Below are 15,361 nucleotides of genomic sequence, written 5' to 3'. Positions count from 1 at the left end.
TTAAAAGGTAACACTAACAACAATATATTATCATCATACATGCTAGGGGTTTGGAGCTCTTCAACATTCTGCCAATACACATTAATCAAACACTCAATACACTTGATCAATATTCATACTTAAAACTAACTTCCAAGTGACCTCATCTATCTTGACTTCGATGACACCATCCTCAGGCAATGAATCACACATTAACTTCCAACAAAAGAAAATAAATGTTACTTTTTCCAAGTTTATAGCTTAGATGGATAAAACTAGAATTAAAGATGTCCACTTTTTATCTACAAACTACATGTCTTTAAAAGGTATATCTTTCTCCACTATAATAAAACTAGCTTTTGTATTCCCATATTTTTTATAAGTATTTTAAAAGGGTTGAAAAAGATGATTTGTTATTATCAACAAAAACTTGAAAAAGAGAAGACAAAGCAGAGTTGACCGCTAGTTGATAGTGTACAAGTGAACAGTGATTCGTGAATATAAAATTGTTTTTATTATATTTCAAGTTTCAAGTTTAGCGACGACGTACTATATGGACATTAAACATTTTATGGGTGAATTTAGCAACTATTTTGTGATACATGCTTTAATTTTAGGTTTTAATTTGTAGATTTGTATTGATTATGATTTGATTTAGAATGCTAATAATAATAATTAAATAAAAAACAAATATAGTCATATGTCTTACGTTTTATTTGAAAAGTTAAAAAAAAAAAAAAAAAAAAAAAACCTTCCAATAACCGCCCCGTTTGATACAATAACTATCCCTTTTGATAGGGGTATTGATTTTTCCACTCTAGCTTTTACTTTTTCCACTGAAAAATTAATATAATAACAAATATGCCCTTCATTTAAAGAAAATGATATTGAAGAAAGAAATATCCCATGAAATATTGTTTCCAAATTACAAGATCATGGTTTTGTGATTCAATCTCCAGCAGCGCATCTTTTTCCTTCGCTGCGCTGCAAGCTTTAAATGGAGGCGAGTGTCAAAAAATACTGATTTCATTGGAAAATTTGTTGCATTCCCTCCACAAAGTTATAAGTCTTGAATTGCAAAGTGGTTTCATTGGTGAATTATGTTCGATTAATCTTGGTTGTTTTTAATATAAACTTGGAGCAAAAGAATTGGTCATAGTTTGATGCAGTTTGGTGTAGAATAAGGGGTTAGTGGCAGCAGTCTAGGAAGAGTACGTGGGTTTATTTGTTGCATTTTATTTTCAGCATAGTAGGACTAGTTTGAGATTCAAATAGATAACTAAAAACTCAAATAATGGTCCCATATTTTGTGCCTCTGTTCTTTATTTTTTCATGTATAGTTCATGTGCTTTTTATCATGTGTAGACTTATATCCAACAAATTCTGCACATTGATTTTGGTAAAATCATCCATGTGTCTAATAGTTTTTTTTGAATGGGCAAGAATTTTATAAACTTTGCAAAGTAGAAAGGCACTAGAAGACAAAGAAAATAAAAGCACCAAGTATTTACAATTAATGGAAAGGAGATATACACCGACTATTCCATCTCTCCTTCCCCCACCCCTACCCTATGTTTAAGTCATGCTAGCACCAAAGATACAACATTATCAAATATGAATGCACATGTGAAGATCTTTTCCTGTTAAGAATTAAATCGTTTCTTGCCTTCTATATCCATCGGCCAAGAGTAATTAACTGAAACAGTTTCACCCAAACTTGTGATGTCGATTGTTATTGGAGTTTCCAATCTTCATTATTATAATGTAAGGTGACTTGCACCATTTTTTTTCAAGACTAAGTTTATGACTACCAAGCCCTTGGTGCAGACAAATTAAAGAATCATAGAATTGACAATTCATACAATAAAAAAATTTCACGATTCATACTCATGTATAGAGAATCATAGAGTCATATGTACACATAGAGAATCAATATGTTCAATCGATCAAAGCTTTAAACTTTGACAATTCATTCGCATAGCAATGAGAGGTGCTTGAGAATTAGAGATTGAAAATTCATACACATACGCATGGTTTAAACATAATTAGATAATGAGGATCACTTACCTTTTGAGAGTGAGATGAAGAATCTGCACCGATGAGAAAGCAAGATCGAATAAGGAAGGAGCGTTGTTAGCCCTGAAATCTTTTTCCTTGTAATATCTAAAAACTTTAATAGAAGGGTATAATGGGCAATTCAAATAAATCTCAGTGGATGGATTAAAATTTATAGTGGAAATATCAGTTTCCTTTTGATAGGCATGCGCTACGAAATGAGATTTTAACACTTGAACATAAATGTGATTTTGACACTTGAATATAAAACTTTCTTTTTAGCAAAATAAAACTTTTTTTTATGTGAAAATAGGCTCTGAACAGCCCGACCAAAGAAAAACCTCAAAAAAAAATTATTGTTTGTGCTATTTTTTTTTCTTTTTATAAAAAAGTAATTTACCATCATTATTATTATTATTATTATTATTATAAATTAACTATCTCTACATATTTTCTTATTTATATACAATAATAGACAAAACTAAAAAAATGATTTCAATGGTATGCGTTTTTTCTCGGATTTGTTCCAAACCACAACTTTTTGGATTGGTAGTCATATTGAGTTAGTTTGTTCGTGGTTTTGGTCCCTCGATGTAGTGCCCAGATCTTAAGGTACTTTATTCATATTTAAGTTGTCATTTTGAGGAGCGCTACGACGTGGTGGAGGCACCACCACGGCGTGGCAAGGCGAGAAGATTCACGACTTTTATTTAAGCCACCACAACGTGGCGGTTTTGGTCACGACATGGTGGACGACTGACTTGAAAATTCTATTTTTCAGGGTTTGCTCCTTATTTAAAGGAATGAGGATGCTATGGTTTTTTCATCCTTAGCCTCAATGAGCCCCCTCAAACCCTAAAGAGAACCCTAATTGCTTTCCTCCATTTTGAGCTAGTTTTGGTGTTTCTTGAAGCTAAAGGAGGAAGAAGAAAGCAATGATCAAGTAAGCAAGTCTTCACTCTTCACCTTAGCACTAATCTAGACCCTTGTAAGTGTCAACAGTCGATTTTTATCATGCAATGTTGCTAGATCTTGATTTTTGTCCCATAAACTTCTCGTTTTGCTTGTTGGGATGGTGAGATCTCTTAAAGTTTGCAACTTTATGAATCTCTGGTGCATTTCGTGTATTTTGAGCTTAGGATTTGGAGTTTGGTTAGGTTTTCAATCCATGCATGAGATTTAGGTCATAAACACTCATTTTGACTTAATATGGGTTCAAGACATGCATTGGACATGCATGTCTATAAAGCACCAACTTTAGGTTAGTTTTGACGCTAGAATCACTTTTGGAAAGGATGGACTTCAGACCTTATGCAATAAGTGCTCATTGGTTAAGAACTTGCATTGTTAAGCATTTTAAGACTTGGGGATTTGGGTTTTGGACCTTTAGGTGGTCCTAATGGACAAAGTTAGAAACATTATCGCATTTTGGATCAGATCTAAGCTTTAGAGCTCTTGGAATTGAAGAAAATAGCTTAATGCATTAAGCTGTTAGAGATTACCACGACGTGATAGTTGGATTTTTCTCGACTGTTTAGTCGTATGCAAACCACGACGTAGCGAAGGAAGACCACGTCGTGGCGGTCGGTTGGAGTCAACATTAATTGTTGACTTTGACCATTGACTGTGAGGGTTGACTTTTGACTTATAGATTTTCAGCTAATGATAGGTAGATTAAGATCTTGCTTTTTGTGATTATCTAGGTGGCGTTAGCACTTATTGCAGGATTTTGAGAGCGTGTTGAGTTTTGAGTTGCTTTGTGAGGTGAGTTTCCTTCACTGTACTCGTGGGTCGAAGGAACCAATGTTGACCCACTAAATTATGTTTAGATGATGATAGTTGTCTTTATGATAATGTCCTGCTATGCTTGTATGTGCTTGTTGTCTTTATGACTATTGTTGTTATGATTGTATGTTAGTTATAGGGGAAATAGACCCAATATCGATCGAAAGAGACCGAATATGGTGAAATAGACACCGGTTGAAAGAGACTGAAAGGGTGAAACATACCTAGTACCGATTGAAAGAGATCGAAGGGGGTGAAATAGACCCAGTTATGTTTTGAATGTTATGTATGTATGGTATGGGATATTTTAGGGGATCCCACTAAGCTTTGTGCTTACGGTTTTTTGTTTATGTTTTAGGTACTTCTTGCTCAAAAAGGAAAGGGCCTGACTTGATCGCACCGCATCCGCCCATGTTTTACGCATTATGTGATTGTGGGATTTTGTACTCTGATATTATTTCACTATGGTACATACTTGGTTGTTTTGACATGGTTATTGGATGTTTTGGAATTAATTAAAAATGAATTTTTTATTTGAATTAGGATGTTACACGTTGGTATTAGAGCCTTGGTTTGAGGGATTCAGGCATACCTTCGGGTGTGTATGAACTCAAAATAAGGATTGGTAGATTTTTCATAAAAGAAACATTTTCTTAAGGAATTTCTAATAAACAAAAGGGGTGTGATGCATGCAATCAGCCGAGCTCAAGTAAGTATTCCCAAAATACTCGTACATGTTATATATTTTACGTTATGATATGAGAATCGCATGCTAGATTAGGGCTAAGGATCTGCTTAGGATTGCATGATAGAATGTTAGGGGAGATGCCTTTATGTTCCTATTGTGTAACGACGTAAATTTTTAAACAAATTTTTCGTTTTCAAACACAGTAAAACTTGTTTCATAATTCTCAAAATCACATAAGTCTCAAATGTCAACAAATAAAACACAATCCCATAATCATAAGAACAATCTCCCGCCAGTGTGTACAATCATGTTGGTGCCTTGCCGCGATCCTCGGAACTACCTGAAACACATAACCCATAACACGATAAGAATAAAGCTTAGTGAGTTCCCCAATACATCACACACATCACATTAGCCACTCGAGGCTATAACTCAATAAGACCCTCCGGTCAATGTGTCTCAGTGGGACCCTCCGGTCCCACAACTCAGATGGACCATCTGGTTCCTTAACTCAGCAACTCAATATAATACACAGTAAGCATTTCACAAAACAAATAGCAGGATATCTCAAAACATAGCTCATACACATAATACCCTCTGGTCATGCATAAAGTTACCACACAATGTAAGTATAGTGAGAAGACTCACCACGTAAGCTAGCAAGTGAAAACCTCGCACTCGGAAATCTCGAACTTTACCCACCGGTCTAGCCTCCACCTATCACATAATAATTATCCCTAATTGATATTGGTCCTCAATAAGCTAGACTCACCCTTCCACACTCACAGAAGGGTAAAAGACTATTTTACCCCTCCATAGGCTCAATAGTTCACAACTTGACCAAACCCTAAAAGTCAACAAAAGTCAACAGCAGGGAGTACGCTGTGCAATCCACCTCCTTACGCTGGCCGTACTCGACTGCTATACGTAATCTGGGTGCTCGACCCCTACGGTGCGCGTACCTAGGGTTACACCCAACGTACGCCCCAGTTTCACACTCCTCGTGATTTTGGTCTTAATCTGTTAAGACATGGACTCATGTTTTAGATCCGATCACTCTAATGTCCCTTAATCCATCAAAATTAGTGACTTTAAGCCATTGCATGGCTGAAAAGGTCACCAACACTCAAAACACACAACCCTTTTCCTTAAGAAGCTCACATCTCATGCATGGCTCACTCATAACGTCCAAGATGGGATTTTTATGACTCTAAATCACAATATACGCTGAAAAGGGGTAGATCAAGGCCTTTGGAGCTCATTTACTCATAAAGTCTCCACCTTTTTGGACTAAAACCCTAAATACACCAAATGAATGAACCAAAGCAAAGGATAAGAAAGCTTGAAGTTTTATACCTTTTTAGGAAGCCCTTCACATAGCTAATCTCAGATCCAAACTCCTGGGATCTCACTTATTCTCTTCCAAGCTCTTTCTCTACCTCAAGATCACAAAGATTCACTCACAAGCTCCTAAATGCACTCTCCAGATGGAAGGATGAAGAATTAGGGTTTAGAGGTTATGGTGTCTGGGAATGGTGGCCAGAATTGAGGCCATCATGTCCTTTAAATAGGGAGCTTGCTCACAATTAGGGTTTCATTATGTGCCTAATACACTTACGCCCATTATACCCACTGGTACGCCCAGCGTACTAGGTGGCCATCCGCATTACTAACACGCAAACGAGTACGCTAATCATACTCTCAAGTACACCCCGCGTACTCGCTCACCACCCTTTTCTCAATTAAGGGTAGAAAATGAACAAAAGCTCAAGATCATGGTTTTATTGAATATACCTAGACTTAGGATGTTACATATTGTATGAGCTTAAATATCTGCATGCTAGTATACATTAGTTATTTGATATGATGGCATGTTTAGGTTATGTTCTGATTCAAATTTCTTGATGCTTAAAGTTGCGTGCTTTGTGCTTTTAGGAATTCTCGGTAATATCAGCTAACTAGTGGACGAATGCATTAGGTTACATATTATTGAGATTATATAATTTTAGAGGGTTAGGTTTAACTCTATTGCGCAACTCTTGTCTGAGTCCAACCCTTGTAGTGTGAGACCTTTCACTCGAAGAATTATCTAGTACCGAAAGTATGTAATTGTATTCGTGTGGTTGTTAGTAGGTATTAGAGGGAGTTCCTTCTACAGCTGATAGCAGAGAATGGTGAGGAAAGGAACCCTAAGGATTTCTTAGAATTTGTCTTGGAGCATAGAGCGCTTTATGGTATGGGAGGAGTAATAGATAGAAAGGAAGTGACTTGGAGGATTTGTGATAGTCCTTCGGGAGGGTATAGATAGGTGTGGAAGGTAGTATTGGGATCGTACTACTGAAAGAACATGATCTATACCCAAGACAAGGAAGGCTGTGATGAATTCAAGAAACTCCGAGAGTGTGAACCTCTTCGTGTGTGTAGTGATTGTTTCTATGTTATGTTTCAGCATGGTGATGACACGCGGTGGGGCATATGAGGTTCAGGATCTAGATCAGGAGAGTATCTCTGCAAAGAAATTAGTAGACATATACATTCAGGAGGTTGTGGCATGTCATGGGGTACCAGTTTCAGTTGTCTCTGTTAGGGATGTTTGATTTACTTTTAGGTTCTGGAAGAGATGCCATGAGGAATTAGGTACTCGTCTGTATTTCAGCATGACTTTTCACCCACACACTGATGGCTAGAGTGAATGGACTATCCAGACATTGGAGGATATGTTGCAAGCATGTGTAGTAGATTTTGGTATGAGTTGGGATACGTACATTCCTTTGGCAGATTTTTCGTATAACAACAGTTATCACGCTAACATTGATCGGCCTTCTTTTGAGATGCTCTATGGGAGAAAGTGTAGGATCCTGATATGCTGGGGTGAGGTCGGTCAGCAAGTCATAGGTAGTACGAAGGTGGTACTTCATACAACTGAGTTGATTCAATAGGGTTGTGGCAGAATTTAGACAATACAGAGCCGAAAGAAGAGCTACGTAGATAGACATTGGTCGAACTTGGAGTTTCAGGTTAGGGACATGGTGCTTCTAAAGGTGTCACATTGGAAAAGAGTCACCCGATTTAGGAAGCAGGGTAAGCTAGGCCCCATATATATATATATATATATATATATATATATATATATATATATATATATATATATATATGTATATATCAGTCCTTTCAGGGTGTTGGATCGGGTTGGTTGAAGATTCCATAGTGGTTTTATTAGAGGACAGACTGGTGGCGATCCTTGATGATGAAGACTCTGCAAAAAAAGGTTGTGGATCTCGTAAAGGTATATTGGCAGCATTGAAAGGGTTCAGAATGGACATGGGAGCCAAAATATGAGATGAGAGAATTACCCTGAGTTGTTTGAAGTGACGGACTTCAAGGACAAATTCTATTTCAAACAGGGGAGAGGCGTAATGCCCGGATCTTAAGGTACTTTATTTATATTTAAGTTATAATTTTGAGGATCGCCACACTGTGGTGGAGGCACCACCACGATGTGGTGAGGTGAAAAGGTTCGCGGCTTTTATTTAATCCACCACGACGTGGCAGTTTTGGCCATAGCGTGGTGGACGGCTAACTTGAAAACCCTATTTTTTAGGTTTTTCTCCCTATTTAAAGGAATGAGAAGGCTAAGGTTTGCTCATCCTCAACCTCCATCAGCCCCCTCAAACCATAAAGAGAACCCTAATCACTTTTCTCCATTTTTGAACTAGTTTTGGTGTTTCTTGAAGCTAAAAGAGGAAGAAGAAAGCAAGGATCGAGCAAGTAAGTCTTCACTCTTCAACTTATCACTCTTCTGAACCCTTACATGTGTCCAAGACTCAATTTTTATCAGGATGGGTTTCTAGATCTTGATTTTTGTCCCATAAACTTCTTGCTTTTGCTTGTTGGGATGGTGATATCACTTAAAGTTTGCAACTTTATAAATCTCTAGGACATTTGGTGTATTTTGAGTCTTAAATCTGGAGTTTGGTTGGGTTTTCAATCCATGCATGAGATTTAGGTCACAAACACTCATTTTGACTTAATATGGGTTCAAGACATGCATTGGACATGCATGTCTATAAAGCTCCAACTTTTAGGTTATTTTTGATGCTAGAATCACTTCTGGAAAGGATAGACTTCATACCTTATGGAATAAGTGCTCATTAGTTAAGAACTTCCATTGTTAAGCCTTTTGGGACTTAGGGATTTAGGTTTTGGACCTTTGGGTGGTCCTAATGGACAAAGTTAGAAACTTTATCGCATTTTGGATCAGATCTAAGCTTTGGATCTCTTGGAATCGGAGAAAGCAGCTTAATGCTTTAAGGTGTTGGAACCTCGGCTACAATGGTGTGGTCCTCGGTCACCATGGTGTGACAACTGAGGTTTTTCCTGACTGTTTGGTCGTATGATAACCATGATGTGGCCAAGGAAGACCACATTGTGGCGGTCATCTAGAGTCAGCATTGGTTGTTGACTTTCACCGTTGACCATGAGGGTTGACTTTTAAATTATGGACTTCTGTTCAGCTGATGATAGGTAGATTAAGGTCTTACCTTGTGTGATTATCTGGGTGGTGTTAGCACCTAGTTTGGGATTTGTAGAGCGTGTTCACTTTTGAGCTGCTTTACGTGGTGAGTTTCCTTCAGTGTACTCTTGGCTCGAAGGCACCAAATGCCAACCCACTAAATTATGTAATATTTGAATCCATGTATTCCTTTTCAAGTCCTTGATATTAATAAATTTGGCAAAATAGACCCTCCTTACGTTGGGCATACGTTCATGTACGCCTAGCGTATATAGGCACATTTGGTCTAGTAGCTAAGCCTCGTACGCGGGGAGCACAAGGATGTATGTGGGGCGTACGTGGCTTAAAGACTAAAACCCTAATCTCCATTGCCTCTAAACGTCCCTAAAAACCCTAAGTTGCCATTATAGGTGATCTTTGAGCATGAAGTGACAAAAGTATCCCTTTTTGGTGTGGTTGCAAGAAGAAGAAGGTGGTGATCAAGTCTTGGACGTGGTTGAGCTTCAGATCTTGCACCTACTTCACCTTGAGAAGATTTTGAAGGTAAAAAGTTCATACCTTGCTAATCCTTTTGCTAGTTTGAGTTAGGGTTTGGTAATGATTTCATTTTTGGTTCATAGATCCTCTTTTGTGAGTTTGAGTAACTCCAGAGGTTAGAAATGTCATATTTAGGTCCATTTGGCATGTTAGAAGCATAAAAATGCTATATTGATGGTTGTTATGGCACCATGAATGAGTTTAAGTTCTTAAAGTGAGTCTTAATAGATAAAATGGGATCCTATAATGTGTGCAAAGGCATTAAGTTGTCAACTTTATGCCCTAGGCCCTTAAAATGACCAAGATCTGAAAGTTGACAAAGTGGTTGCATGGATTAAGAACTTAATGTCTTAATGTGCTTAGCATCTTTGTACGTTGGGCGTACTAATATTTATGATATGTGCACTGATTGAAGACCAAGTATGCAAAGCATACTGATGGTGTACGCCATGCATACGTCCACTAGGCTGACGGGCGGGTTTTGGACTTTTAGGACTCTTGGGCCTTATCTATTCTTAAGCCATGGCCCGTTTAGGACAAGTGGGCCTAGTTTTATTTCGTGGGCCTTGTGTGTCATGGAATGGGATTTTGAACTTGCTAATGAATCTTGGGCGGCATGGTTGGGGATTTTGGGACTTATGGCCCATTATTTCTTTTAGACCAAGGATAGTGGGGCCCATTAAAGGAGAAAGGCTTTTGGGCCTTATTTGAAGAGTTTGGACTTAGGGATTTTAGGCCCATGATTGGGTTTGTGTCATAACTCTAATTAGGGTAATTTGTACATATGATAGTGTGAGATTTTAGGATCGGTAGTCGAGCAGCTATTATTTATCAATAAACTGAGGTGAGTCTCCTCACTATATCATTAGGTTGAAGGCACTAATGTCAGGCCATTACTTAACAAGTAGATTGACAGTTGTCTATGTATTTAATTGGCTGAAGACCTCGGGGGTAGTCTGTGCCACTTGTATGTAAGACCATGGGGATATCCCATGGCATGGAAGACCATGGGGTAGCCCATGGCATGGAAGACCATGGGGGTAACCTATGACATTTGGATATCAGACCATAGAGGTAGTCCATGGTATTCCAATTAAAGACCATGGGGGTAGCCTATGGCAATCATATGTATGGTACATGGTATTCTGTGATTGTATGTTATGTAATATTTGGGAACTCACTAAGCTTTTGCTTACAATTTATTTAGTGGTTTCAGGTACTTCCGGTACTAATGGGAAGGACCCGTCTTGATGGCACAACATTCACTCTCAAACATTTTCCGCACTCATTGATATTGATACTCTGATAATTTGACATGTTATGTTGTAATGGATTTTTTGAAACAAATTATGATTGTAATTCTTACTTTTTAAAATGAAAAATTTTATCTGGTTTTTGGGGCTGTTACGAGTTGGTATCAGAGCCTTGGTTTGAGGGATTTGGGCACACTCTCGGGTGTGTCAGAACTCAAACTGAGGAATGATATTTAAAAAAAAATAGAACTAATTTTTTTTTTCTGAAAAAGGTTTTCTTAAGTAACAAGGGAGAGTGCAATGTGTGCTTGGCCGAGCTCAAGAAGTGTTTCCCAAAGTTATCCGTACTTAATTATTACCATGATTGATAAGTGAATTTCATGCTAGAGTAAGGCTAAGGATACCCTCAGAAATCATAGAATTTATTGGTCTGTGTTATGCCTGATAGCCTTGGGATGTTGGATGCTATTGGTATTGACTCAATTATTTGCTATATGTATGCTTTTAAAGTTGTAGATGCTTAGGATTATATAGCCCTAGAATGATTAGTATGGATTCATTTCCTTTTCCTTCTTTGGATGTGGTCTTAGGGTGAAATCTTCATTCGACAGTCTATGCAATCCTATTTTGTGTACAACTTGCATGCATAGGGCAACCAGTGGTGTTGATTGGGGTTTCGAGTTATGAGAGGATTGAGAATCCTATTGAGTCTAAGGTGTATATGTGTTGTGTTATATGAGTTATGCTTCTATGTATATATGGGCGAATTAGAGGTATCAGGTATGACCTTGAATAAGGTACATGTAGGGATCGAAGGTAGAATTGGACTCGTACTACTGAAAACACAGGACCTATACCCAAGACAAGAGCAAACCTTGAGAGTCTAAGGAATTTGGTGAGAAGGAATCCCTTTAAACTTCCTTATCGATTGTTTTCATGTTGTATTTTCAGTTTGAGGAAGGTGATGGCTACATACAGAGGTTCTGGTTCAGGGTCGGGTTCCGGTGCAGAGCCGATTAAAGAGAGGTTGTGCGAGCTTCTTGCAGCCGAGGTTACACGTGGCATCCCTGATGCCACCCTAGTGATTTTCGGTATCATCGAGGAGGGGATTATGGAGATCATGTAGGAGCAGCTCAGATCTTTTCGAGCTGAGATTGTTGTAAGCTAGGTTGGGACTCAGACTCCTTCATTCCGGGAGTTCACGTCATGCAGAGCGCTTGAGCTCTTTGGGGCTAAGGACCACATCACTAGTCGTCACTGGATCGCTGACATGGAGAATGCTCAGCGCGCAAACTTTTTCTCCAAGGAGAAAAGGTGGGATTCACATCATGTATGTTGAGGGAACGAGCGTGGGACTAGTGGGAGGAGGTTACTCGTGAGGTAGGGACGTCGAGTGTAACAATGATAACATGGAAGGATTTTGTGAGAAGGTTTGATCAAGAGTTTGCACAGGCCATTGAGGTGCAACAGTTGGTGAGGGAGTTCCAGGACCTTCACCAGACTATATAGATTGCAGCGGAGATTACCAGCAAGTTCAGGGAGAGGGCATTGCTAGTTTCGTAGTACACTACAGATGACGATATGAGGAAGGAAAGATATCATGCTATCCCGAGGGATGATATCTAGGAGTTTGTGAGATTTTCAGGGTGAAAAACCCTGAACGATATGATTGAGAAGGACCATGAGTGGGAAATCGAGTTGGAGCTCCGGATAAAGCGGAAGTCAGAGCGGGTTCAGACAAAAATGAGCCATGACAAGAACCCCAAGACCTCTGATACTTTTAGCAGAGGCCAGCAAGGTCGGTCCATTGTGCCAAGTGTGGCAAGCCGCATAGTGGAGCCTGTCGGGTAGCAGGCTCGACATGTTACAGTTATGGCCAATCAGGCCACATGAGCAGGGAGTGCCCCAAGAAGGGCTTGATTTGTTTCCACTGCAACCAGATTGGCCATAAAAAGGCTGATTGTTCGAGGTTATCTGGTTGAGAAGTGATTATGCATGCACCAGCCACCTTGAGGATTACTGATGGCTGCCAGGGCAAGGCATAGACTCCTACGGTGAAGAGCAAAGCATTTCAGTTGACCACTGATGAGGCCCGAGCAGCACCGGATGTCGTTACTAGTATGTGATTTATCTCTATCTTTATTGTTTTCTTATTATGCTTATGTTTGTTATATCTTTTATAGGGACCTTTTTGGTCAATGGGTTGTCGGATCATGTTTTATTTGATACGGGGGCTACCCGATCCTTTGTATCTCTTGCGCTCAACAAGAAGTTTCAAGATGCTCTGGGGACTTTGGATTCCCCTTTGGAGGTGGAGATTGTAGATGAGCGTACTGTGAGCACTGTGAGGGTATTCTAGGGATGTGTTCTGAACATGTTTAGTGAGAGATTTCCTATCGACTTGGTACCGATTCCCTTGAGGGGATTGATGATGATCATCAGGATGGGCTGTTTGGGGTCTAATGGGGTTGTGATTGATTGAGAGTGGAAGTTGGTGAGAGTTTGAACCCTAAATGGGGGATAGCTAGTCATTACTGGTGAGAGAGCTACGCATGGGTCGGCTCTCTGTTCAGCCGTAAGGATAGAAGACTTCTTCAGCAGTGTTGCTCCGGGTTTCTGGCGTATGTAACGGATTCACGTTTAACAACCCAAAAATCATAGGAAAAAAGTTTTATTTTAATATAATCAAAACACCAATGAAACTGTATCCAATTATTTAAAAGCATTTCAAAGTAAAACAATTATCATAGTTAAATCCCAAAATCACATGTTGCGGAAAACACGGGTGTATGCGTTGCAATCAAGTTGGGCCCTTCCTTTTAGAACCGAAAACACCTGAAACCATAAACCACAAACTGTAACCACAAAACTTAGTAAGTTATCCAAAATACCACATACCATACATATGGAACGAGCGAAACATACCATTCATACCAAACATATCAAACATATCAAACATATAATAGAAATTGCTATTATCATGCAACGTACATATAGTTGCCTTGGGCTCCTCCCATGGTCTTTATCTAGAATGCCATGGGCTCCCCCCATGGTCATTACCTGGAATTCCATGGGCTCCCCCCATGGTTTAAAATACAAATGCCACAGGCTACCCCGGGGTCTTCCATGCAAGCTTTACAAAGACAACTAGCATACAACTTACAATACTTAACTACTTAACTGCCAGAGTCAACACTCTGGTCTTCCATACATATTTGTCAAGAGTTACCTACGGGTCTTTCATACCAACGCCAAGGGTTACCCCCTTGGTATTTCTATAACACATAAACCTAATGGGCCGATATTGGTGCATTCGACCCATAGTATAGTGAAGAGACTCACCACGAATATTGAAGTTCACTGCACAAATCCCTAGTTGTTGCGCTGATAATACCTCCGATCTATTAGATAGAAATAACACCTAATTAGCAATTGGGTTCCATTCTAAGGCCCACCATCCATACTTGGGGTAAAATGACCAGTTTACCCCTGATCCATCATAAACCAAAACTGAGGCCTAATTCCATTAACCAAAAGGTCCAAAACTAAAAGATCCACGAAAACCTACTAATGGCCAAATTTTCCAAATTGGGCCCAACCTCATATAGGTCTTATCCTAAACCCATAATTTCCTTAGTTACAATTCATATTACCTTAAGTACCCCCTTAGGATAAACTTGGTCAAAGACAAAAGTCAAAGAGTGAAGGTTAACGGCTCGAGTTGACCTAACTCGCCGAGTTGATTCTTTAACTCGTCATGTTTTTCCATTTAACTGCAAAGTCGGGAAAAACCGATCCAACTCGCTGAGTTTATTAATAAACTTGTCGAGTTCTCTCAACACCTAACAACTTAATACAATAAGCACTTAATTCATAAGGACATGATCCCAAAACCCAGATTTGACTTCCTTGAGCTGCAAAACCACATAAAGTTGCCAACTTTACATTCATGCATGTCTAAATGAAGCTCTTAAGCTTAAAATGGACTTAATAATTGACTTAATGTATGCATGACACCAAAATCCTCATAAATCTTGCAAGTTTAAGCCAAATGAGGCTACAAAATGGCTAGATCTAAAATGATAACCCATGAAACACTCAAATCATGGACAATCTATCAAAGAACCCAATAACCAAAATAAAACTCCAAAAGAAGAGATCTAATCAATGAAGAAGCAAGGTACAAGCTTTATACCTCAAAGAGACTTCAATAAGTGGGGAAGTTATAGATCTAAAACCTTTCCACCAAGTTAGACGCCTTCGCTTCAAGGATCCTTCAAAAGAGTACTAAAAATCACCACTCTAAGCTCTCCATAAGCTCACACACTCAATTATGGAAGATGATACTCAAATTTAGCGTTTTTGGACAGAGGAGGCTGGTAAGGAGGCCAGCCAATGGATTTAAGACCTTTAAATAGGGTGCAATACCCTAAAAATTAAGGTTTCCTTCCCAACTGCCAACTCGTCGAGTTGAGGCACCTCAACTCGCCGAGTTCCAAAGAGAAATTACACACATGGTGACCACCTCAAATCGGAAATCAAGCGTTACAT

General features: G+C 39.0%; 1 long non-coding RNA gene across 1 annotated transcript; it reads right to left on the bottom strand.

Annotated features, from left to right (window-relative positions):
- Positions 1 to 1,465: 1,465 nt before the first annotated feature.
- LOC145033554 (uncharacterized) lies at positions 1,466 to 2,161 on the bottom strand. The gene is made up of 2 exons (XR_013677610.1): positions 2,047 to 2,161; positions 1,466 to 1,675 (listed from the first exon to the last, which is right to left on the bottom strand). It is a non-coding gene; the product is annotated as an uncharacterized LOC145033554 (long non-coding RNA).
- Between the last annotated feature and the right edge of the window lie 13,200 nt (positions 2,162 to 15,361).

The sequence above is a fragment of the Lactuca saligna genome, chromosome 3 (assembly GCF_052625555.1).
Source record: "Lactuca saligna cultivar CGN05327 chromosome 3, ASM5262555v1, whole genome shotgun sequence".
In the NCBI taxonomy this organism is placed as follows: domain Eukaryota; kingdom Viridiplantae; phylum Streptophyta; class Magnoliopsida; order Asterales; family Asteraceae; genus Lactuca; species Lactuca saligna.
This window is presented reverse-complemented; position numbering and strand designations above follow the sequence as displayed.